The sequence below is a fragment of the Canis lupus genome, chromosome 7 (genome assembly GCF_011100685.1).
Source record: "Canis lupus familiaris isolate Mischka breed German Shepherd chromosome 7, alternate assembly UU_Cfam_GSD_1.0, whole genome shotgun sequence".
NCBI lineage: Eukaryota > Metazoa > Chordata > Mammalia > Carnivora > Canidae > Canis > Canis lupus.
Window position 1 is genome coordinate 21739646 of NC_049228.1, and position 25114 is coordinate 21764759.

Below are 25114 nucleotides of genomic sequence, written 5' to 3' on the forward strand. Positions count from 1 at the left end.
CTCTGTGGGGAACCCGATGTAGTATTCCTTCCCAGGACCCCACTATCATGACCTGAGCCAAAGGCAGACACTCAACCACTGAGCCACCAAGGTGCCTCAAGTCCCATGTTTCTTATGATTTTCTAAGAAATGTTATTTATTTGAGCTTCCCATTGCCTTACTTCCCTGGGCCCCTCTCCCCCTCCTTCCCTCCTTATGAGGAAGTAGCTAGAAAATACCCTCATTTCTTTCTAACCATCACAAGCTGTACCCTGTCTGCTTTCCCCAACCCTCAGGTCTTTCCCTCTCTTCCTCAGAGTCCTGTGTGGAGCTTTTCTCTTCACCAAGAAGAGGCAAATCCTTCTAAACACCAGGGTTTTTCCTATGTGGCTACTGAACCTCCTTTTGGCTTTTGGGTTTTTAACTTTTAATTACCTTTGAATGCCTCATCTTCTTCCACCCACCTTCTGAACCCTATTACTTGTTTCCCGTCTTATAAAAGAGGCCATCCCACAAAATTAATTGCAAACCAATGGATAATGTAAATGTAGTAGAAAATATGATTAATTCCTCTTCTGAAATGGATATGCAGTTAAAAAGGATTTATTCGTCTGCAGCTCACTCCTTTGTTCCAGTAACAGCTGAGCTGGTATAGCTGTTTGGGCTTCCTGGTGAGGGTCAGTATAACGCACCAAAGCCTCTCACCAGTGTTCACATTTGAGGTTTTACTGTAAAGCCGTGTGGTTTTTTTTTAATATATAAATATACCAGAATTTTGTGAAATGAAAACTATCCTCTTCAAAGTTGTCAACTTATAAGTACTCCACACATGCCACTTGTGTGTTTAGAATTGATAATGCAGTTCTCCATCAAAGTTTCATCTGGCTCTGTTCATAAACCATTGAAATATGTCAGAAAGTTCAGTAGTTCAGCATCTAAGTTATATTTGCAAGATCACTTCTTCCACGTGAAAGTGGCTCAAAAAGTCTTTGTCAGCCCATGTGTCTCAATTTTTAGCTTCAGAAAGTATCACCACAGTAACCATACCTTCATGCCCAGAGTGCTGCTCTTATGTAAAAACACTGATTGAACTTCAGGATCCTTTTATACAGTAACACCAGTAACAACCCCCTCACCCTTATCTGCCCATTTGCTTTCCACAGTTTCAATTACCCCTCGTCAAGGATCCTCCTCCTGGTCAAGGATCCTCCTCCTGACAAATCATCAAATCATGGAGTCATCGGAAGGTCAATGGTAGCCTAACGTTACATCACAACGCCTGCGGTATTTACTGCGACTCACTTCATCTCATCTCGTAGGCATTTTATCAGCTCACGTCATCACAAGAAGGGTGAGTACAATAAGATATTTTGAAGAGAGAAACACATTTACATAGTTTTTACTACATATATTGTTGTAATTGTTCTACTTTATTATTGGTTATTGTTGCTAACCTCTTACCGTGCCTATTTATCAATTAAGCTTTCCCATAGGTATGTATGTACTGAGTATATACAGGGTTCAGGACTCTTTGTGGTTTCAGGCACCCACCGGGGTTCTTGGAACATATCTGCCGCAGATAAGGGGAGGACTACTGTACGTCATACAAGAAAAGCACATTCATCTCTCCACTATCATTCTCATACTGGCTCCAGAGTTTTCTGCCTGCTTTATTCCAATGACTTTAGACTGTCTCTTGTCTGGAGATGAAACTTTGCTGTAGCTGAAGGTATTCACAGTGTAACCGCAGACTCTGAATAGAGGAGTGGAGAGGAGTTCCAAAATATTCTGAACAATTGTAGCATTTGAAAGAGAGACTTTGTGCCTGGGGTCCACCTGGAAGGAGATGGTTATTAGGTTGGGGGCAAAAGAGGTGTCTTCCCGATTATATGCACCTGCATAGAGGGCGATCCTCTAGAATAACTCTGTTGGCCAATCTCCACCCACTCCCCACCCATGCCTATTCCTTCCAGGGGCAAATGATAATTGCATTTGACTTTGAGTTAGGGAGTAGGACTGGGCATGGGTGGCTCAGCCTCTTTTGGGCTCTACTCTCAGATCTGTCAGCCTTCAGATGTCTTGGCCTGGAGTAAGACACCCCTTGGAGAAGTCTGCATGGGTGGGTCTGATTAACTTGGAAGTAAAGTATTAGTAAGCCCTCTTGGCCACAGATCTAAAACCTCATGGTCAATAATGTTGGTGATATTTTGAATCCTATCTATATGACTCCTGTGTATATCTCTCATTTGGTTTTAATCTCCAGCTGATAAAGAAAGAGGTGTTATTTATCAGTCTTTTAAAACACCATCGACTATGTTCATTTGGGTGTATAAATTTCTGTTGCCTGTATTATGAGGCCAGCTTCCTTGTGGTATAGTTATGTCTGACATAGTAAAAAGTAAGGAGTCACAAGAGAGAAAGTCTTCCTTGGCCCTATCCCTTTATTTAAAAAAAAATTCCTCCAAAAATATGGAAAAAGAGAAAAATGCCCATTTCCTGCTTGTTGAAGCAGTCTGTGAGAAGCTCTTCTTGCCCCTTATGAAAGAGGATGATTTTCTCCTGTTGGCTTATTTTTAGTACTGATGGAAATGCATGGCTCTTGCCATGGTATTTGTTTCCTCCTAGAATATAAGCTCCCACAGGTCAGGACTGTGTTCAATGTTCTTTCAGTTCTTTTGCTGCTGGTTGTGTTGCTCCTCACTGAGGCTCAGGTGTGCTTATTGGAGAATATTAAGTGGAGGTATTTTGAAGAAAGGCCAAAGGTTTGTCACCCCTGAAGACCCGTGTTGCAGCTAAACTCTAGGAAGACTCTCTTTTCTTCCTGGTTTCTTTGGGCCTTTCCAACTCCAAGAGCAAGGAGGACTTAGTTCAGCTCTTCATAGGGGTAAAGAGAACAGGACCCTCACCCAGGACAGATGTAGACCTGCCCCTGCTAGTGTGTGTGTGTGTGTGTGTGCGCGTGCGTGCACGCATAGGGCAACTGTGTACATCAAGTGCTATTAGGACCTGCAAGTTCTGACCTGGGCACTCTGAAACTGCATCTCAGTGGAGGCCCACAGTGGAGAAACTTCCACCAACTTCTTCCACAGAGTCCCGGGAGCCTTCCCCCATATTCACCCTGGTGCCTTCAGGCTCTAATGGCTCCTTTGCTCAGGAAATAGAGGTAGTTGGAGATGGAAATGTGTGTGTGTGTGTGTGTGTGGGGGGGGGGGAACATTATGTAGTCAATCCACCATCTTTCCCAAATCCTCTTGATTTCAGCCTATTCCAACCTGCTGTCAGGCCATTGTCTGTCCCCAAGAAGCAAATACTATCAGTGGTTTATAGTAATCACCTTAGAAGCCCCAGGAACTTAACGGTATGTTTGGCCCCAGTGGGAAACAACATCAGGCCCTCTAGCAAGGGCTGATTTGATTGATGTGCAATATAATCTGACCCCTTTCCAGCATGGGCCTGGTAATTTGTCCAGGCTGCCCTCTTACCTTGGTGTTCTTGGGAATCCCTTCTTATCTAGTCCAATCTAATATTCCTTTGGGTGTTCTCTACTCAATTCTGCACTTCTGATTTCCTTGCCTCTCGGCCCCCTGTGTCTGGTCTCGGATTCAAAGCTCATTTTTTCCCCAGGACTTTGTTGTGTTTGCTCCACTAGATCTTATATCTAGTAAGAAGTGCCTTTTATAGAACTTAATCCCTGCCTTGGACCTTTGGCTGGGACCTGGCTAGAGCCAGCTCTGCCCCCTCTGGGTAGTGGAAATCAGGCCTGAGAGTAAATGTGACAGGACTAGGGGCTTACATGAGGGAGTTTTGCCTTGAATTATAAGTAGTCCCTTCTTACTGGTAGGAGTGCGATTGAGTAGCCACATTCCGTGACATTTCCAGAGTGAATTTGGTAATAATGGTTTCAGATACTCCAGGTTGTCTCCAGTATTTTTATAGCCTTCATGAAGTTTTCAAAACAAAGTTGCTTTTACTTTTATTTTATTGAGAACAGAAACAGTTAGATGTAAAGCTGGTGAGCAGGAAAATAAGTAGGATTATCAAACAAATCAGCGACAACTCCTATAAGATTCCTTTCCATCTTACTGTCCTTGTATCTATGGCATGTGAAAATTAGGCCAAACGAGGCTTAAGTAGGGAAAAAAGATTCTAAGAGTAGAGAAGCCTTGCCTCTTGATGTTTTATTTTCTCCCTCCTCAAATACCAAAACCAGGCCCATAAGTCTGGATGTTTAATTTTTGTTTCTAGGACACAGAAGGGGATCTAGAGTTTTTAGAGCTGTAAGAAAATTAGAAGTGACTTGATTTAAAACCCCTGTTCTAGACATTAAGTAACTAATAACCCAATTGGTGAGATGAGGCAACCAAAGCCCCACAGTCAATTGGCGGCAGGTGTGGAACTAGGTGCCAGTCTCCTGACTTCCCAGATAGTTCTCTGTCCCTTTGTGTCCCTTCATGACCAGAGGAGGGAAAGGAGGAAAAATGCCGTCTTGATGTCTCTGCTTCCAAATGGACACCAAGACTGCTGAGTGGGAACCTGAGAGACAGGGGAATGTAGAGATTAGTTGAAGAATGATATGGTGCTTTTAAATATCAAGTTTAGGTCAGCTGGCTGAGAAAAATGCAGAATTCATATGTAAGTGTTCATGAGATTTCTCTAAATTTTGCAATATAAGGTGTGTAAGTCATGTGTTTAAAACAGTATCTAAAACCTCACAGAAGCAGTTATGAAATATTTTGTTTTACTGGCAATGGGACAAAAAATAATTGGGCATTAAATCAAGGAAATGGGGAAAAGGGAGCTGCAAATCAAGGGAAATGGTGGAAAATTAGGTCTTAGTGGAGAGAAATGTGTACATATGAACTGCCTGATGTTTCAGGGAAAGAAATATGGTGGTGTAAATCTCCTTTTTAACCCTTTAAACTCAAGAGCTGAGTTGTTCTTGCCTGACTGCCAGAGTCTGAAGAGCCAGCCACTCTTGGGGAGTGAATTGACTTCTCCTTGTCCCTTTCGTCAGAAATGAGGTGTGATGATTTAAATGCAGCTCCTGTTTTAATAGGAGTTGGAGATCCATGCTGTGATCATATTCCTAGGACTATCACAATATTGCCCTTTCTCTTGCCTCCAACTGGCAGAAGATGGCTTCATTCTGATGGGAGCCTAGACGTGGGGAGGAGGGCATGAGAAGCTCTTTGCTGGAGGGCACTAGGGCCCTGCCAGTGTGCCACCTGGCTTCATTAAATCCCACTGAAAGCATGCCTTATTATCTGTCTACTATATACATAATTTCTATAAATTATAAATTAAAAAATAAATAATAAACACCTTTTTAATTGCATATCCTCTTTTTCTCTTGTCAATTAAAGTGAACTTGCAAAGCTGCTTAACACAAAAAGCTACACAGACATCAACTCTTGTTAGATGCAGTACAAGCTGTTACACTGACTTTCCCATAGCTGCGAGGATTAATCACAGATAATCATCACAAAAGGATCACACCCATATAAATAATATAAAAATAGCAAAATGCCCAAAGTGGAACTACTCAGAAAGAAGAAAATCACTTAAAAATGGATAGCTCTGAGTTACCACTTAGGGGTGAAGAAGAGGAAAAGAATAGGAATCAATGCTTGCTTTTGAAAGAACCTAGATCTTGTTCATTTGATTAGGGACTTTGGACCAGAAAAGTGGCTGAGTGACTGGCCCTGGGATGGCAGGCCGACTTTTAATCCCTTGTCCTTGATTTAATTTGTCACAGAGCAGCCTTTAACTCCTATTGCCTACATGTGAAATAGGTCATGAAACTCCATAGACACAGGGAATGTGCACAGCTGGGAGAAATGATTCAAAGCTTCAACAGAGTTCAGGTTAGACATGAGGGAGAACTTTTTTAGAGAAGGCCAAGTAAGTTAGTGACCTGATGACAGATGAAAGAATGAGTTCCTTTCCCCAGAAATCTCTAAAATGAAAGTCCCTTCTCTCAAATGACAGTCAGGGTCTGGGGTGATGGGACAGACAAGATGGCACCCAGCACTCCCCCTTAGCCTGAGTTCTGTCTTAATTTGAGGAGGTCATTGAAAGAATGTGACCTTTGGATGACCCATGAGATGGACCCCAGCACTCAGAGGCTCTTCACCCCCTCTCCAATCCTTGGAATATGGGTTCCATTTGCCTTTTTGTCTCCCAGAAGTGGCCAAAAGGACAGAGCCTTAAGATGGTGATGTAGTGTTGTGACCATCTGGATGGTGTACACAGCTAAACCCAATGAGGTCCTCTGTATAAACTTTTAAGATGCGCAGGCAGTTGTGGGGATCTACTCATCTTGCGGCCACTTAAGGCAAGCCTCAAGAGAACTTACAAAGTTCTCTTTGCTTATTACACCTGCCACCTACCAACCTGCAGTGGCTGCCTCTTCTGTCTCTTCTTGCCCTTTGAGTCCAGGGACTGGTTTCAGATTGTACCTGACTGGGATGCTTGTGTCTTTCTAGGACATGTGGAAACACTTAAACTAATACCATATACAAGGTCATTAAAGAAATAGCTGTGTCAATACTTGACTGGTATTCTGTGGCTAGTAGAAACCCACATGGCTGTCTGTGATGATGTGACCATCCCAGTGAAAGGAGGTTAGCATGATCGCCTGCAGGAAGGGAGGAGTGGTAGGGGCAGGACAGAGCCCTGCTCCTTGCTCACAGTGGTGCTTCAACCCTGGAACTTGAGTGGGCAATCTCCCATTTTGGGAACCAGCAGAAGGCCTAACAGTTTGAGGCCATATCCCAGCCTGCAGAAATTCCCATGAAATGCCAGAGAAGCACTTCATTCATCCACATCTTTTTTTTCCCCAAAGATTGTATTTTTTTTTATTCATGAGAGACACACAGAACCAGAGACACAGGCAGAGGGAAAAGCAGGCTCCCTGTGGCGAGCCTGACATGGGACTCCATCCCAGGACCCCGAGCCAAAAGCAGATGCTCAACCACTGAGCCACCCAGGTGCCCTCACCTACATCTTTTGCCTGAGACCCTTTCTTGCTGCAATTGCCCACCAGCCTTGGAAGGAAGCACATTACATGCTCTACTTTAGGGACATCTGGCTTGATCAGATGGACTCTTAATCTGCGCCCCACACAATATTACCTTTTTCATTCCTTTTTGAATGGGATACATGAGGAACAAGAGTGTATGGCACAGGGGTAAGCAAGAAGAGGTATTCATCTTCCCATCTTGATTTCAAGGTTTCACAAAGTGATGGGGTTTGAAGTCATTTTTGAAGCAAGAAAGGTACTTGCTCTGGGAAGACGGTCTGGGAGCAAGGGAGCACCATATGTGGAAAATGAAGATACTGACATAATTATTCCATCTTAGAACCAGGCACTTGGTGACAGAGCAGGGAGGCTAAAACTCATGGGTGCTGGTTTGAACATTGTTCCATTGGTTTTGGGGGATATCACATGCGCCTTCCCTGTGTGGAGCAAAATGAGATGAAGCTCAGGTGAGATCTCAGCAGGTAAGATACACCCAGATCTGAAATGCTGTCCTTGAGATTTGTTGGCAAGGACTCTGCTTCTACTCAGACTAAACTGGCTGAGCTTTGGAGTTGACAAGGCCAGGGAAGCAGCATCTTTCATTAACACTTGCAAGTTAAATTTTAAAAGGAGAAGCTTTGCTCCTGCCTTTTGTTTCCTGATACCTATATGGCTGGTCTGCCAGCATCTGGATAGACAGCTTTATCTGCAGCCTGTGTTGGGATTCACTGCTGCGCTGATGGGCTGAGCCCTAGGTCATCTCCCAGAGACCCCTGTGATCACCGGTGCTCCCAGAAGCCGTAGTTCGGGGTGTCTTCTGAAGCTATTCTGCATGTTGCTTTCCAATTTAACCTTCAGGTAGTTCTTCCCTTCCTCCTTCTAATTTCCTGGTTTGCTTTACTTCGGAATCATGTGGTTGTCAGTCCCAAAGACGGCAAGACAAGGCATCTGCAGGCTAATGAACAGCTGCGAGAAGATAATTAATGCTCTCCCACCTTCCTTGCAGCCTTTACCACCTCACCACGACACAGCCTGCAACATCTGTGCTTCCCAGCAGCTGAGCTGTAAAACACCCTTCCCTGCTCCTCACAAAACAACTGTCAGATGGGCCAGCACCCACGTTAAGGGCAAAACTTACAAAATGCTACAAAAGATGAGCTGTGTTACTCCCAAGTCACAGATGTTGAGTCTTTCCGTGAGAGGACTATAGAGAACTTGGTTTGGGATGTATTTGGTTCTGATGGAGTGTGGATGGGGAGGCAAGTGGGAGGGTGGGGACAAGAGGAGTAGGTGTGGGGGAACTGCTTCCTCTCTCTTCTTTCAGGGAAAGTTGCTGAACCTGCAATCTTTTGAGCCAGTCCAGAACTGCTTTGACAATCACCAGAGGAGAGGGCAGGGTCATCTCAGACTTCTTAATGTCTCATTTAGGAGCAATATTCAAAACAATGAATGGAATAGCACAGAGACCATTCAGAGCAGATGTTGGTGGTGAGCACTTGACCACTGTGGTGTGCACTAGCTGCATGTCAGCTTGGTCCCATGTTCCATGATTCTGCTTCAGCTTTTCTTTTTTTTTTTTTTCTGCTTCAACTTTAAATGTAATAACATATACTGAGTACCTTCTTTATGCCAGAAATGGTTTTAGGTGCTTTTGATAATTTTGCACATGAAGGATATGACTGAAATTGCTTTAACAATTTCCTGGCTAATGAGTGCTAATTCAGTCAGACTTTAGCCCCACCTACATTTGCAGGATCACAGCATCTTTGAAGTCTTGCCCATCACCATCCTCCACCTAGGTATTTCTGGGCATTTGCAGAGGGTTGATCATAAATGGGCTTTTCATATTCTCCTGGCTCAGGCTCCTGATCGTGTTTTTAACCCACAAGACACTACAAGGAGGGTACCCTGTAGCTGGTACCCTCGTTAGAAAATTGCTTTCCTGACTGGAGTGCTATCTTCTAGATATTCTTATCTGCAAACTCTCCTGACATTACTATGCAAATAAAGTACATCAGGGTTGTACTTTGTCCTCTTTGCCCTAGTGTGAGACTCCTATGCCTGAAGTATTACAAGTATTCCAATGAAAACAGCTCCTTCACTTCTGCTTGTGGGCCCAGCCTGTATCAAGCAAAGCCCAACTGGAAATCTTACACATAGGATATTATTTCCTTATGTTCCTTCTGTCTCCACAGCTGGAACCCCAACTCTCCTTATAAGCCACTTTCTCTCCATGTAAGCAAGTATCTGACATGAGGATTGTGAGTGTCTCTGGCCCCACACAGGCCACAATCACCTAGCATCAAGTAATTCAACTAAAGTCAAGTCTCAAATTGCCTTGCCCAGGGGATATTTACTGGTGTTTTGCAGGAAATGATGTGACATTATGCAAATGTGGTCCACATAAGTTTGAATCAGAGCAGGGAAAGACTCTACCAAATAGACTTTACACCACACTTTGCCTAGAGTAATATGGAGCCTTCCCAGAGAATCTACTGGTTAGAGGGAGGGATCATGAAAATGGAGCTCAGGATGGGAATTTGCTACTGTAGGCTTATAAAGGCACAACCAGCATTTTGCAGAGAAGAGCAGCACCTTTCTAGAAATTAACTGAAGTCAATTCTTAAAAGATTATTCCTTAGGCAAGTGCCTAAGGTAAGACTCAAATGGCATTCCAACCTTTAGGCATAACCTTGTGGGGCCTGCCAAAGAGAGCCCAGGCAGGCCCAGCATGGTCTCTGCTTTACTGTTCATCTCTATTCTTCAGAGAGGAAGCAGAGGAGGGATATTGGAAGTCACTGCCTCTCTTTATAAATTCTCAATAAATGCTTTTGTAAAAAATATCCTTAATACATTTCTATATTTAAAAAAACTCTTTAAGTATTGTTAAAATACAGATATTTGGCCAGAGAAGATACTATAATAGAGTTCAGCCTCTGGTGCCTAGACTTTGATGTGAGTGTATCAGGGCTGAGTTATGGAGACTTGGCGAGAAGCTTGGTTATATAGCCTTATAGGTGAAGGATTTCATGTTAAGGAGACTATGGCTTGTCAAAAAACAATGGGATACCACTGATGGATTTTGAGCATGGGTTGACATGGTTAGAGTTGCTTTTTAGAATGCTCACTGCTCATATAAGCTCCAAGTTTAGTAGTAGCTGCATCATTCAGTATTAAAGCTCAGATAGAACTCTGTTGGAGACTCCAATGAGTATTTGCATTTCCTGGTTTCTCAAAGCCATGGAAGAGTAATGTTGTCCTATTTATTGGAGCCATGAGTGGGCTGCTATGAATCCTAGAGGATTGACATTTGAGAGACCTTGGTTGACGATTTTCAGTTTGAATGTTTAGATCAGCTCCAGCATGGAGAGCTTCTGATGTGCCCATTTTTGACAGAGTGAATGATTGAAGAATAATGTCAAAGGGCCTCAACTCTTTGTCCTCAGAGGGCTATCTTGGTCTTGGCGAAGGACAACATGTTGACATGGGCTGAAAATATCACCATGAGTGAAAAAATCAGGGGGCTACTAGTTGACATAAGGCAGTTCCACTAGCTGGTCAAATAATCCTATTCTCAGCCTTATAGATTTCAAGAGTTTTTATTATCTAGCACACCATTATTTGGACAGAAATAATAATTTTTTTCACACTATTATTTCTGAAAATTTGATGTATTCCTTCATTGCTCTACCTGCTGGAAGATGTATTTCTAAAGTCAGACAGAAGAAAAGTGGATGCCTGCTATTCACAATGCAATTACCATGACAAGTATTTCTAATTGCCACTTCCCTTCCTCCAAGCCCTCCTTTTCTTCAGACCTTGCAGATTGCTGGTAATCTTGGGTTATTATCACACTGAGCTGCTAACCTGAGTCTTGACACTCCTCCTGGAGACCCATGTCAGAAATAATTACAACTGAGGAGAGGTGATTCTTCCTTCGTTATTAGCAGTTGCTGGTGTTGGTGTCTAACATTGATTAGCAATTTGAAACAATGCATTCTTTGGGCTCCAGCACACATTTTGTTTCTTCTGTGCCTTGGAGGACAGCACACATTGTTCTTCATTCCCTAGCCTCCTTCTGCCGGTTGTGTCTGCCTGTGTGTTTTGAGAAGATTCCTTTCATGCTCTAGTGATTTATTTACTTCTAATGTTACTTTCTCCTCTTTCTTGTTTTTCAAACAATTTGTTGGTTCTGTTGGTGAAGTAGAGAGAATTCACCTCTTGGATTGGATGCTGTGTGTGGTTGTGAGAGTTCTCTTGAGAGTGGAGACAGGGTCATTTAGCACCCAGTGACCCAGGTCTTCAGCAACAGAAGTAGAAGAGGACAGGGAGAAATGGGGCTGACTTGAACAGGAATGAGGGAAAGGCAGGCGGTGCTGCTTGCACAGAGGCCTGCTTCCAAGAAGCCCACTTCTTTTCTTTTAGACAACCTCTTACCTTGCTTATTAGCTATGGAGACTGGGATTGCCATAGGAAGTGGGGGTGTGAAGGGAAAAGTTTACTACCCTAGCGCTGGGAGGGATTACTCAGCTATTGTTTTAGTCTGCTCTGGAGGGTGAGCAAGGGCATATACCCTGCTCAACAACTCATCATTAAATGTCACCCCTGTTCTGAAGAAGCTGTCTTGCATATGGTTGTAAAGAGTCAAAAGAACTTTAGGAAAGCAGTAATGAACATAGGAAAATTCCTTATTGGAATTCCAGTTCTTTTTTTTCATTTCTTCTTGAATGAGCTAAGCAGGAAAATGTCATTAAATAGGATACTTTCTTTCCTGGTCTGTTTATTCTTCTTAAAATTCAACAAAAGCCAAATCATAGTGCCCAAGTATATCTTAGGTGCTTTTGTGCTGTAATGTGGTTGCTGTGTTTTATTGAGACTCTTCCATACTTTAGTCCTTGGATAGATACAACTTCCTTGACTCTGGCTCCTGACTCTTTGAAAAGGCAACTGCTCTAGAATTCCCATAGTAATTAGGTTTGTTGTACAGTGGGGTTGGATGGCCACTGGAAGTCCAGGGTCTCAGTGTGACAGTCTTATGTGACATGTGGTTTATTTGCTCATTTATTCATCTATTCAATAAACACATATTAAAATAGTGCATCATACTGAGTGATAGTCTAAGCATTATTGATATTTATTGATAATCTATTATGTCTCAGGAGCTTGCATACATATTATCAGAGTGACTGTGTGCATTGAAGTTACTAATAGGACTTTGAACTCAAAACAGATCTGTTTGAAATCACAGTTGTATCATTTGGTACATGTGTGATGTTAGATATGTCCACTAATTTCTCCAAGTCTCAACATGCTTATTTGTGAAATGAGGATCATATTAATTCCTATCTGCAGAGGTTGTTAGGTTGTTAGATAGAAATAAATGACTTAATGCATATTAAGTGCTTGTATTACCTGGCACATCATAAATTTATGTTGCCTGCTCTCATTTAATCGTCACAAGACCCTGAAGAGTAGGTTTGATTATACTGCCATTCTGCAAAGGGAACTTAATATTACAGAGTTGTGAGAATTTATATCCTAGATTTTAGAACATTAAATCACTGTGTCCACAATTACTGTTTTGTAGTGGAAACAACTGAGGACAAGAGAAGCCATGAACTCTGACTCTCAGGCCAGGTCTCTTTTGTTACTCAATGTTTCCCCTCACTTGCATTACAATCTCCATGGCCATCTACAAGGAAATTCTTTGAACTGTCTGCAAATGTCTGTCGCTGCTAATGTTAGCATCAGCCCATCCTTATTTGAAGGTTGACCGCACAGTTTATATTTTCCAGACCATTTTCATCTCGTCTCTCTGTGCTCTTTGGGCCTTTCCATTCTCATTAACACCTCTACCAGAAAGGAAATATAAAGGGAAATAAAACTTAAGCCACTCAGTTTTGCTCCTTATTAGCAGCTCTTTTTAAGAGATTTGGTGGATGGGGAGGCTGACTTTAGCTATAGTGGATTTTTTTGATTATTATAGCCATGGATTTAAATGAGCTGGGCTACCTTTCTTGTGGTTACCATGGATAAATGAGAATCCATTGTGTGAACCCCAGTAGGCCTGTGGCCAGAGAGACCCCCGTCAGCCCAGCCAACATCTCTGGGCCTTCTGGCTTCCTGCTATCTCTGCTGTCCCCCCCTTTACAGACCCTCCACCAAGGGCTCTTCATTCCACATTAGAGGAACCTCTCTAAGGTAACTGTGCCCTTGGCCATGTTAGTTAGGACCACTACATCACACTTGTGTAAGGGGGCCTGCATTTGTGCAGGGTGGTGACCCCGGGCTGACCTGAATCAGAAAAACACAAAGCTGGAAATCAGAACATGTCAGACATTTCCTTTTGTTTCTTGTTATATTTTAAAACCTAGCTCCCTTTCTAGCTACACTGCATTCTCCTTGGAGAGTGTAAGCTTTCCTTTGCCAGAAGGTCTTTCGTGGCTTCCCAGCTGCTTGCTACCTGGCCCTCATTTGGCTATGGCCTGGGAGGGTAGCCTGGCAGCCAAGCTCCTGTTAACCCTGCCAAGCAGGCCTCCTTCTATTGGTTTTGATCTTGGGGGTATTAGGAGAATACAGTCCCCAAATGATTGTGCTCTTTGGGTCTACTTCACTTCTTAATTCCTTGCCCAGTTTATCATAGACCTTTGCCACCTCCTCTTATCTTTTATTACCTAAAGGCTGTCTCTATGACCCAATTTCCAGCAGCCAAGTATGGGCTGGATTTTAATGGTGGATGTGATATTGAGTAGCTGCTTGGAAACTGGGGATGGCCACTTTACTGAATGGCCTCAGTTTCCCTATCTATGAAAGCATGGGGCTGTTCTTTTTTTTTTTTTTTTTATGGGGCTGTTCTAAAAGACACTTAGTCCTTTTGGCGCTAACTTTCTATGATTCTATAAATGCTGGTTTTAAGAAGTTTCACTTTAGATTCACGGAACCAAAAAACAATATATAGGCAGGAAATCAAGCAACTGGTATGTAGGCTAGTATTTTCATTAATCATATGACTGTAAATTCTATATCTTATTTTTTTCCTCATAGAATCTTCTGCTAAAAGTCTCAGTATTTAAGAAGAAATGGGATACCATTCATAGAAAGTCTTTGAGTGTTTCATGAAATAATAAGAAAGTTATTATAAATCTAAGCTAGAATTGCAAGTATTTTAAGATTTCTCTGATGTAACAAAAGAGTATTTATTTGTTTTTAGAGTCTCCAGAAAATACTTCCCCCAGAATTTAGTTATACTCTTTTTTGTACTATATAGTTATAAATAATTGTTTTTGTAGTTAAAAGTTTTTATAAGATGTTTGAAAATTTGGAGTAAAATTAAAATGATTTCTTTTTCATAAGTAAAGAGATCAAACTCAGAGAAAGTGTTATTCTAGAGGCGAAAATATACCATGTCAGAGTCAGAGGTCCTGGGTTCATGTCCCAGCTCTATCATAATTAGACTCTAAGCCCCTTGAGGACAGAGCTCTGCTTCCCTAGCTCCCGGGATAATACCTGGACTGAATCCCCACTGCCTGCAATGCTCATAAATATCTAATAATAAATAAAATAAAGTATAATAAATAAAATAATAAAAATAAATAACTGAGTGATCTTGGGTACCTTGTTTAACTTCTCTGCGTCTTATTTCTCAGAAATAACACAGAAAATTCAGGGCTAGGATCTGAGTGAGACACAAGACAAAAAGTGTCCTGCTCTTGAGGAGTGGGTAGTATAATAAGAAATAACATCCCCGGGCAGCCCAGGTGGTTCAGCGGTTTAGCGCCACCTTCAGCCCAGGGCGTGATCCTGGAGACCTGGAATCGAGTCCCATGTCAGGCTCCCTGCATGGAGCCTGCTTCTCCCTCTGCCTGGAAGCAGGTGAGCCTCCCTTGCTGAGATGTCAGGTCAGTAGCAGCCTACCTGTGTCACAAGGCCTGCATTGTTCACATCACTTCATCTCATCTCATAGGTATTTTATCATCTCACATCATCACAAGAAGGGTAACACAATACAGAGATTTTGAGAGAGAGAGAGAGAGAAAGAATAAGAGATCACATTCACATAACTTTTATTATAGTATATTTTAATTGTTTTTTAAGCGTTGGTTATTAATCTCTTACCATGCCTAATTTATAAATTAAACTTTATTATATATATATATATATATATATATATATATGGAAAAACATAGTATATGTAGAGTTTAATGCTATCTGTATTTCAAGAATCTACTGGGGGTCTTGAAATGTGTCCCCCATGGACAGGGAATCTATTGTGTGCAGAATATTTAAGGAGCTTCTGTGAACACACTTGGCATTAGTGGGGGTACATGATCTGGAAGGTTCTGATTCTCATGCTCACATTCCCCCAAACCTCCTTCAAAGAAACTTGATTTCTTTTATTTTATTCTGTCCCTGGCCCCACCAGGATTTGGGTCTGAATGACATGTTTACCTTGAGAAAGAATTTGGAAGCAAAGGGAAGAGAGAGGCAAGCCGGTCGTCAGAACAGGAGCTTTTGGGGTTGAGCCTTGGGGTTGAGCCTTGGGAGGAAGGAAATTGGGAGAAAGATGAAAGGAGGGATGGGGGACAAGGAAGGATGGCTGGAGGTGTGGATGAGAGGTGGGAGTGTCAGAGGCTCAGAGCTTGATGGGTTTGGCTGCTCCAGCATGGAGTTTCTGGGAGGGATGCCTGAAGCCAGTACCCTATGAATTGGGAAAAAGGGTTGAAGACCTTCTGATGAGCAGTGAGGTCCTTCTGGGTGATGAAGGCGGACCCTGTATGTTATAAATGGAGGCCACAACTTTTCCTATCAGGAGCATTTAAGTCATTCTGTGTCTCAAGAACCATAAATGTACTGGAAAAAAGAAGTTAACAAATAGGTCCCTCTCTTCAATTCTGGGAGACAGCCATGCTATATAAGCTTAACAAATATATTTTAAACTCTGTTGGGTTTCTGATTACAAAAGTCATGGTTGTTCATTGTAGAAAATACAAAAAAACAACATCTAGAAGAAAGTAAAAATCACCTAAAACTCCCCTTCTGAGAGATGACCACTGTTAACATTCTGGCATGGAGCTTTGCAGTCCACACACATGCTTTTAACAAACAAGATTATAATACCTATGTCATTTTGTAAGTTGCTTTCTTACTTAACAATAAATTCTGAACATTTTTATATGTCTTTCAGTATTTGCCTTCAACATGATTTTTAGCATAAACCCCTCACTCTTAGTTGGTCCTTGTGGCTGCTGATGCTACTAAGAAGCTTGGGGGCAGATAGGGTTCACCAGCTTTGCTCTTCTCCATGTGGAATGTACCTCCCTCTGCTTTGTCCCATCTCAGGGTTTGAAGAGCCCTATGTCCTTGGCAAGGCAAACACTTCAACTCTTGCTCATGATAGCCTTCCCTTCAGGAAACTTGCCTGCACTTGACTCTACCCTGCATGGGATATGCCCCTTAATTCCTCCCACTTAGTAGTAGACTGTCATAAGAGAGTCCTTACTTATCTTCTCCTCTCTAGTGTCTCTCATCCAACCTGTCTTATATGTTATTGGCTTATTATTCATATTAAGTAACAGCCATGATCTCTCACTCCTCTGCTTAAAAGCATTTAGTACCTCCCCACTGCCTAACATGTCAGGCTCAGACACCCTAGGCTGGCATGCAGGACCACTCATGTATGGCTTCCTTTCTCACATAAGGGAGGAAGCTTTAATCCTTCTTTCTCTTTCTGTCTTCTCACCAAATCCAGTTAGTCATGTCTCCTGTTGATTTACCCTGTCCTTATGTCACTGATTGACCCTCCTTCCGTCCTTTTTCTTTGCTCCTGCCTTGGCACATACCTTCCTACTTACTAATTCAATAATTAATAATTTTGTGGTAATTCACCACAAAAGACATGTCCCTGATTTTCCTGCTTCCAATCTTTCCCCCTCTACATTGCTCTTCATACCACACACAGAAGGCTTTTCTGAAGTGAAATACAACCATTGTACACTCCCTTAAAATGTTTAATGACTTTCCATAGCATTTGGAAAAAGTCCCAATTTCTCAGCATAACCTAAACGCTCTTCCCATGTCCCTTTATCACCTCTTTGATGCTGGGCTTAAATCACACTAAATGCCTCCAGTCCCTTGGTAACCAGAGGTGCTCTCCAGTCTCATACATGCTACCCCACCCCTTTTGTCTTCCCTGCACTCCTACTCTGAGACTCTGCCCTTGCCCCTAGGTTAATGGTCATCTTAAGTACTTCCACAGCCATTGTTCCCCCTCTATCCTAGCTCCAATCATATTGCACTGTAATTGCCCTCTTACTTGTCTGTGGAGTAAGAAACCTTACTATTCTTGCGGGCATAGATGGTGTTTTATTTGTCTTAGTATTTTCCCAATACCCAGTACAGGAGATATAGCATGTTTATTCAATTGTTTTTGTTGTATGAATGAATGGATAAGCATCCCAATACTTGGCAGTTGTGTATCAAACATGCAGCTGAGAGAATGGGGCAGCGGGCACTTACGGTCCCTCATTGGCAATACAACCAAAAGGACAGTTGTATCTCACATGCAACTCCCATGATTGCTCTAGGTCTTCATCCTTCCATCTGTGCTAGAGGCTGGTGGTATATACTCTCTTTCTGGGCTTTTTATGTTTAGGGTTTCTTTAGGTGTTTGCATATGCATTATGGATGGGGCATCATGCAGTCAGCTGTCATCCCAGAGGGGAGACCCCATGCTGGGAGCCTTAATGGAGTCATCACTAGCCCAGGACCACTTTGATCCTTGCCCATGATTTGATAGTTGTGTTCTTGGGACATGATGAGCCTAGAGTCCTCTTACTCCACTGCCATCTTCCCTCCAAAATGCACCCATGATTTGATAGTGATGATGATGTTGATGATAGAAAAACACAATGTTTTCTTTGTATCAAGTCTAGGCTGAGGATGTGAGTGAGGCCTTTATTCTATACTGATCACAAGGTACTTCCCTTATCTATAATAAGCTTGACATTTACCAGTCCAAATCACTATACATGATCACAGTTGCCTTCTAAGAATCCCCATGCTTTCATTCTTGGCTCATGACATGGAAACATTCAGATCAGGTTGCCCTTCATTTTAGGACCCTCTAGCAGCTTCCAGCTACATTTGGATCTGAGTCTCTATAATGACCTATTAGGTTCTTGCCATCCTCTGGATCCTGCCCTCCATTCCAGATACATCCCACTTCCCTTTCTTCCTTGATCACCCCATCCCAGCACGGTAGTCTTCTTTTACCTTCTCCCTTCAGTTTCTGATCTCTTTCCCACTTGAGTATCTCCTCTCTACCATTCCCTCTGCCTAGAATTTTCTATCTCTTCTTTTCGTACAACTGATCGCTTCTCTCATTTCAAGTCTCAGCATGGGATACCCTGACCACTGTCACTAGTGGACCCTCCCCTCCGCTCTATCACTGTATGCTTTGCATTTTCTTCATAGCATTTCTTACCAGGCAATTATGAATTTACCTTTTGGTTCATTGCTACTCTTCAAATTTTAGGTCTAACACTTACTGGCTGAATGACCTTGGGCAAATTATATAACCAACTTTCACCCACATAATCTCATTTGTAAATGGAGGTATTTTTCTTGAGAGCTATTACTTTATGCCAGGTACTGTGCTAATTATTTAATACGGATTGATTTAGGCCTCCCAGCAGAGGGGCACAGAGAATACTCAAATTGCCCAAGGGCATATAGCTTGTTAAGGGTGTAGACAAGATTTGAATCCATTCAGTTTGGCTTTGGAGCCCTTGCTTTTCACTGCTTTGCCAGGCTAAGTGCAAATGTTCATTGAATACATAAACAAGAAGCTTCCTCATCAGCTCTCCTGATTTTTCTTTGAAAGTGTTCTGCATGATAGCTGAAGTGTTTGTCAGCTTTACAGAGCCATCTAGAATGCCTAGGGGCCCCCCACCTTGCCCCACTTACTCTACTTGAAGGAAAATGTGGCTTCTTTGGCCCCCTGAAGACTGGAAACCGAGCTCCAGCCCGCAGGGTGGCCCTGATGAGGTGGAGGCAGGGGCCTCCTGCCTTTGTGCAGCAGGAGCCAGTTTCAGACAAATACGCTGTGTGTGCTTCTGGCAGCATCTGCTGCCTACAAACATCCAGCTACAAGGAATTCACTCTGGGTTGATTCTTCTTTTCTTTTCCTTGACAAAAGGCAAGAACTATGCAGAGAGGAAAACCTTTACTCTGAAAAGAATTGCTAAGTGCAGAACCCGCCTTATGGTTCCACAGATCAATTCAGGAGCCTGGCAGCTGGGACAGGGGCTTGGCTCAAGAGGACCCAGGATCTGAAGTGAGTGGTCCTGCCACCAGCCCCTGACCTGAGGAATGAGACGTACTGCAGAGAGACAGGCTTTGCCTTCCAATTTCCAGTGACAGATGTCATCACACACAGGTCCATATTTGCATTTCTAGTATCTGCTTTTTTTTTTTTTTAAATGAACGGAGCATTTTAAGAGCCTATAGGGATTCCTTTGAGCCTCCCTCCTGGTTGATGAACCCCACCTGTGGGGCTTTGCCTATGAGTACTGCCCTCCTTCTCAATCATTCATTCTACCAGATATGTTACTGTGAACCAGGCTTGCAGCAAGAATCATGTGAGTGAATGTGTAACCCTCGGTGACTCTCAGATAACCCTGAGCAAGTCTTTCCTGCAGGGGAAAGGCATTGCAAAGAGAGGAGGTGGTGGGAACAAAGACACAAGATCAGGAAATTGTGTATGTGATTAGAAAATCGTGAGCTTGTGCCTTTGACTGAAGATAGAATACTAGTAAGGGAGTGTATGGGTTATTCTCCAGATGCCCCTGATACCTATTCTTTGCCTTTATTATTCCTGCTCTGTGCCCCAGAAAGCTGACTTCTGTGGTTCCTTCACAGGGGCTCCCTTGCTCTGAGGTTTCCTGTTGGAATTGAACAATTGGGGGCACAGCAAGCTATCAGAGGCTGGGGAAGCAGAGGTGGGGTTATTTGTTCCCTTCCTTCTCACCTCCTCTTCCTCTCCACCCCCAAGCTGCTGAGGTCTCAGCAGAGCTACAGTCCACCAGTCTTTTAGGGACACTTCTGTCACAGGCTCTTCTCCCTCCACCTGTGGTTCTCCCAGGGATTGGATAACACTGTTCCTCGCCTTCACTTCTTCACTCTTAGTCACAGCATGACTTCCCATTGGCTGCTGGTTCCTGTGGGATTCACTTTCCCTTGATGGTTCCTTAAATCCTACTCACAGCCCTACAGGCACTCCCCCGAGTAGATTCTCTATAGTTGAACCCTGTAGTGTGTATGCCATCTGTTTCCTTGACTGATATAGAGAGTAGTAGGAGACTAGGACAGAAAGATTGGATATAGCTAGATTTTCGAGAACATTGAGGGCTATGCTCAATATTTTATTTATGTATTTTTTTAAATCAGGAAACTTGGAAATCATTCAGTGTTTCTGAACACAAAAAGGGCTTGAGCAGAGGTAGGTGGCAGTGGTCAGAATAAAGAGCAGTGAATGCAAGAGATGGTGTAAGGTGGAGAATGGATGGAATTGGCAGTTGACTGGGTATGTGGATATGAAGAAGGAGGCTTTGAGGCTGGGTCCATATCCCCAAGACCATGGTAGTGCCCACAAGCAGAACTGCAGGAGGAAGGGGAGTGCTGTTACCCTCAGTTTGAGATAAGTTGAAAATACCTCCAATCTTCCTCTACAATTTGTGGTAATGGTTATCCTCCATCGAAGGGGCTCTGTGATTTATCAGTCACCCTCAGGCCTATTGTAACTCAGAAAATACCACACAGAGATGCTGCCCTTCTGTGGAACTGGGCTACCCAGTACAGTTTGGGTACTTTAGAGGGTTAATTCACAGTGACCACCTGGGGGTAACTGGACAACAAGGAGATCTCAAATCTTTTTTTTGCAGTCATGGTTTTTATTCAGCAATGAGTTGAGGCAGCCAAACATACAAGGACACTGTGAAGGAATGAAGGCTATTTAGAGAAAAGAAGGCTGAGGTGGGAAAGGAGATTCATTTTGTGCAACAGCAGAGGGCAGCTCTGAGAGCCATGACTGGAAGCTGCAGGGAAGTAGGCTTCAACTTGTAACACAGCCTTCTAAAGCTTCATTCAGTCTGCCTATTGGTGGGATGAGCTTCTTACAGAGTGATGAATGCCTGGTCCTGAATGGGATTAAGTTGAAGCTAAATACTTGCTAGTCACTGACTGTAAAAAGACTTCCTATATTGTGCTATAAATTGGTCTGAAGAAAGTCACATCATATTCTATTTCCTTCAGTTCCAGCCCAATGATTCTGTGATTTTCCTATTGCCTCAACACAGGTGCAGAGGTGGGTTGATGGCCACAAGGCTAAAACCAGCAGCTGTCCAGGTTCTTGACCTCTCGTTACAGGTATGTTCTAGAGGGAATCGACAGCATAAAGAACAAACAAAATACTTTGTGGGTCAGAAGTTAAATAATCTTGTTTCTCTTTTTCTGCCCTGCTCATCTTTGTCTCCTTTAAATAATACTCCATTTCCTGTCAGTTGAGATTAACAGCATGAGTTTGATTGGTCAACCATGTGGGGAATATGTAGAAGAGAGAACAAATGTGCTTTGATTCCCTAGTGGTTCTACCAGCTGGGGAGTTTCAAAGATTTCTTTTTAAATCTCAATTGAAGATGGGATAAAGGAAATGTGCTGTGATGAAAGCATGTCTGGAACATGGAAAGGTGGCAAATGAGGAGTTTCTTGCTAAATAGGGGCAGAGAAGAATCTCTCTCTTTGGGCTGAAGGGTGTTAAAAAGATACATGCTTATCTAGAACCACAGTATTTTAAAGGATTTCAGAGATTTTTCTACTTCAATCTTCCATTTGATAAATTGTAACTAATATTTATAAATTTAAGTTTATAGACTCTTTCATGAGCATTATCTCATTTTATCTTGTGAGGCAAATACAGTAAGTAATGCCTTTCCTCTTTATCAGATGAACAAATGGAAAGTCAAAGATACCATGTTTCTTGTCCAAGATCATACAGATCATAAGTGGATGAACTGGACTTTGAACTTTAGTCTTACAATCTAACTATCACATCATAATGAGAGATTAGATTGTAGACCAACACTTATTGTGTATTTATTTTATGCCACACACTGGGGTAAGCACTTTACATGGGTTACAATAATTCCCATTTTCCAGATATGGAAGATGAGAACATTCCATCTACCTTCCGACGCTACCAAAGCATAGACTACAATTGAATCTCAAGGTTGTTACAGGTTTACTTTATTTTTGACACTAGGATTTTTTAAAAAAATGTCAGTAGCATTCAACTTGGGCAAAAAAAATGCATGTCTGTGTGAGCACAGGGTATGTGTGTGCCAAAAGTCCTCCCAGAGCTCCACACTGTGTCTATAACTGCCCACTGGCCATACCCACTTGGTTAAACTCCTGGAAACTGAACTGTTCTATCTCTTAAACTTTCTATCTCCTCCCCAGCAGTGTCCCTCCTTTTGCATTCTCTATCTTGGCCAATGCCATGACTCAGGCTAAACACATATAATGGGTGTTGGTGTTGAAGACTTTTAGATTAAAAAAAAAAAAAAAGACTTCTAGATTCGATTTCAACAAAATTGTTTGTGGGCCTTCCAGTCTTTCCATTCCCACTGGTGTGCCTTAGGTTAAACCCACATTACCTGACTTTGGCAGTACCTGTCTAATGGAGCCTGTCCACTGTTCTACCATGCCTACAAATTATCTTGTTAATTTCCCAGAAACAGATTTTATCTGATTATTCTTTCTCCAAAATCTTCATTAGCTTCCCATTATAGTCATTCATTCCTCAGATGCTAATTGAGCAACTGCTAAGGGCCAAGTACTCTTCTAGGTGTTGGGCATACCAGAGTGAACAAAGCAGTTACAGAGCCCTGTCCCTGTGTCACTTAAAAAGTGCACACTCTTCAGCCTAACATTCAATGTCATCTACAATTTGGCTTAACTCATTTTCTGGCCTTTATTATCTCTTTGTACATCTGCAGGCAATATTCACATTCCTTGTTGTTCAGTCATACTAAGTATTCTCAGTGTCCTTTCTTCATGCCTTGTTGGGCAGTTACCTTCACCCAAAGCTCCACTTGCCTGTCCAGATTGCCTGTGACCCAGCTCACCTGCATCTCTTCCCTGAATTCTTTCTAGATCTAGCCAGAATTAATCCCACTGATACTGTGAGCACAATGTTTCCATATGTTATGGTTACTATCACTGCCTGCATGATTTCTGTATGTGTCTGTCTCCACCCTTACATGGAGATCTCTGAGCAGAGGAATGTCTTAACCTATGTTCGTAGTTTCAGCCCTTTGCTCAGTCCCCAGCACCCAGTAGGCACCTAATAAATATTAGCCACTTTGAAATATTCGAGTTCTTGATAGCAGTACTCCCCCTCTCCCCCCAATCATCTACCTTCCCCCTTTCAAGATCCTTAACAGGCTTAGTTACACAAATAAATACATCTTGCACACCAGTGTACAAGTTCAGGAAGGTACTTTCAGCCTCTAGGTGGCAGTGTTACTGTGCTCAAAGGAGGAAGTTGAGCGGCAGGCTAGGAAATTCTATCAACTCCTTTGGGTACCTGCCTTCCTGTCTCCTCTTCCTCCCTCTGTTCCTCCCTCCTTCCTTTCGCCCTCCCTTTCTCCTTTCTTCCCCCACCCTCCTCCCACCTTCGTTTCTCTTCATCTATTCTTCACAGATTTTTTAAAACACCAAAGCATAATTGTAAGCCCTGAGGAAAACATACAAGGCCAGCTGGAGACCCTGCCTCCTCCCTCACACCCTTCATGTAGAATTGTCAATTTTAATATTTCTAATAGACCCAATATAAATTTTGGAGGTGTAGTGGATTATGATCTTCAGAGAAGGGGAGATAGGAAGCAGTTGTTTTTAGAAGCAGCCAACTAAATAATTCAAAATGGCCTCAAGACATGTCTGGCTATCTACCTCCACTCCTGGACCTATAGTGGGTGTCAGGGCTGAGCCAAGCACTCAGCTTTGTGGGGGCAGGTCTGAAAACTGACTTGTCAATCAGGTTTAGGAAGGGCACGAGGCTGTATCAACAGAGGATGTTTCCATTCAACTCAGGAGGAGGAGGGTGGCTGAGTTTGCTGGGAGCCCATCTGAGGAGGAGAGGGAGAGGAGAGGGTGGCAGGGTTAAGCAGCGTGGACCTGGCTGGCTCCAACAAAGGCAGGGGAATGCAGTCAGGTTTTGCTCTCTGGTAACAAACCTAAATCTTTACCTGCCTATTTTTCCAGAATGCCCACTGCTCTAACAATTCAGCATTTTAAAGGAAGATGGTGGAGGAGGGAATTGGTAATTTAAGCATGAAAAATGTCATTTTGCCTCAGAGCAAACTGCCTTTCTCTGCCCTGGCTCCTTTTGTGTGGTTTGGATTTAGGCATATCTGGAAGATCATTTGCCCAGTACTAATAGGAAGGCTCACTGTGCTCGTTTGTTATGAGATGTAATGGGACTTCCTCTCACTGTGGGAGTAACAGCCACCTAGCGCCACTGGTTTCTATTTTTCTGCCACCAAGTGAAACTCTCTCTCTCATTCTTTCTCTCTCAATACAACACACACACACACCCCCCAAAGAACTCCTGGATTTCTACTCACACATTTCTCTTTGAGACAATTGAAATGTATTTATTTTCCTTCAAATCCCATACTTGTATTCTTTCCCTGCCTTGGGTTCAAGGTCATTTGGTTTGGAAGGGACATCCTTTCACTTGCACGTGGTTAATTAATCAGAAACTTTCCTCTTGCCAAATTCCTGAATATCTTTGACTTCTAAACAGGAGCTGTGTTTTCCTTGGCTTTCCCCTTTAAGTAGCATGTGTTTATTATCCTCACTTTTGGGGGCCATGCATTTAATTCTTCAGTTCTTGAATTCACTCTTGTTATGTGTCATTTTTTGAAAAATCTGGATACAACTCTAAGAGGTTTAGAGATTTACTTGGCTTTTCTGTCAGCTTTAGAAGTATATTCCTTTGGAGAAATCTTTTTTTTTTTTTTTTTCCTATATTGCTCCAAACACTTTGATCAGTGC

At 42.6% G+C, this 25114-nt stretch overlaps 1 long non-coding RNA gene across 4 annotated transcripts in view; it reads left to right on the top strand.

The window, feature by feature from the left end:
* LOC102156735 overlaps positions 1-25114 on the top strand; it is an 80863-nt gene that overhangs the window by 38131 nt on the left and 17618 nt on the right. For 3 of the 4 annotated variants that reach the window (XR_005362041.1, XR_005362040.1, XR_005362039.1), the window contains 2 exons: positions 1143-1330; positions 21355-21424. This is a non-coding gene — a long non-coding RNA (uncharacterized LOC102156735). Of the gene's footprint in view, positions 1-1142; positions 1331-13075; positions 13202-21354; positions 21425-25114 lie in introns of those variants that run through there. The other variant, XR_005362042.1, reaches the window with a different exon arrangement.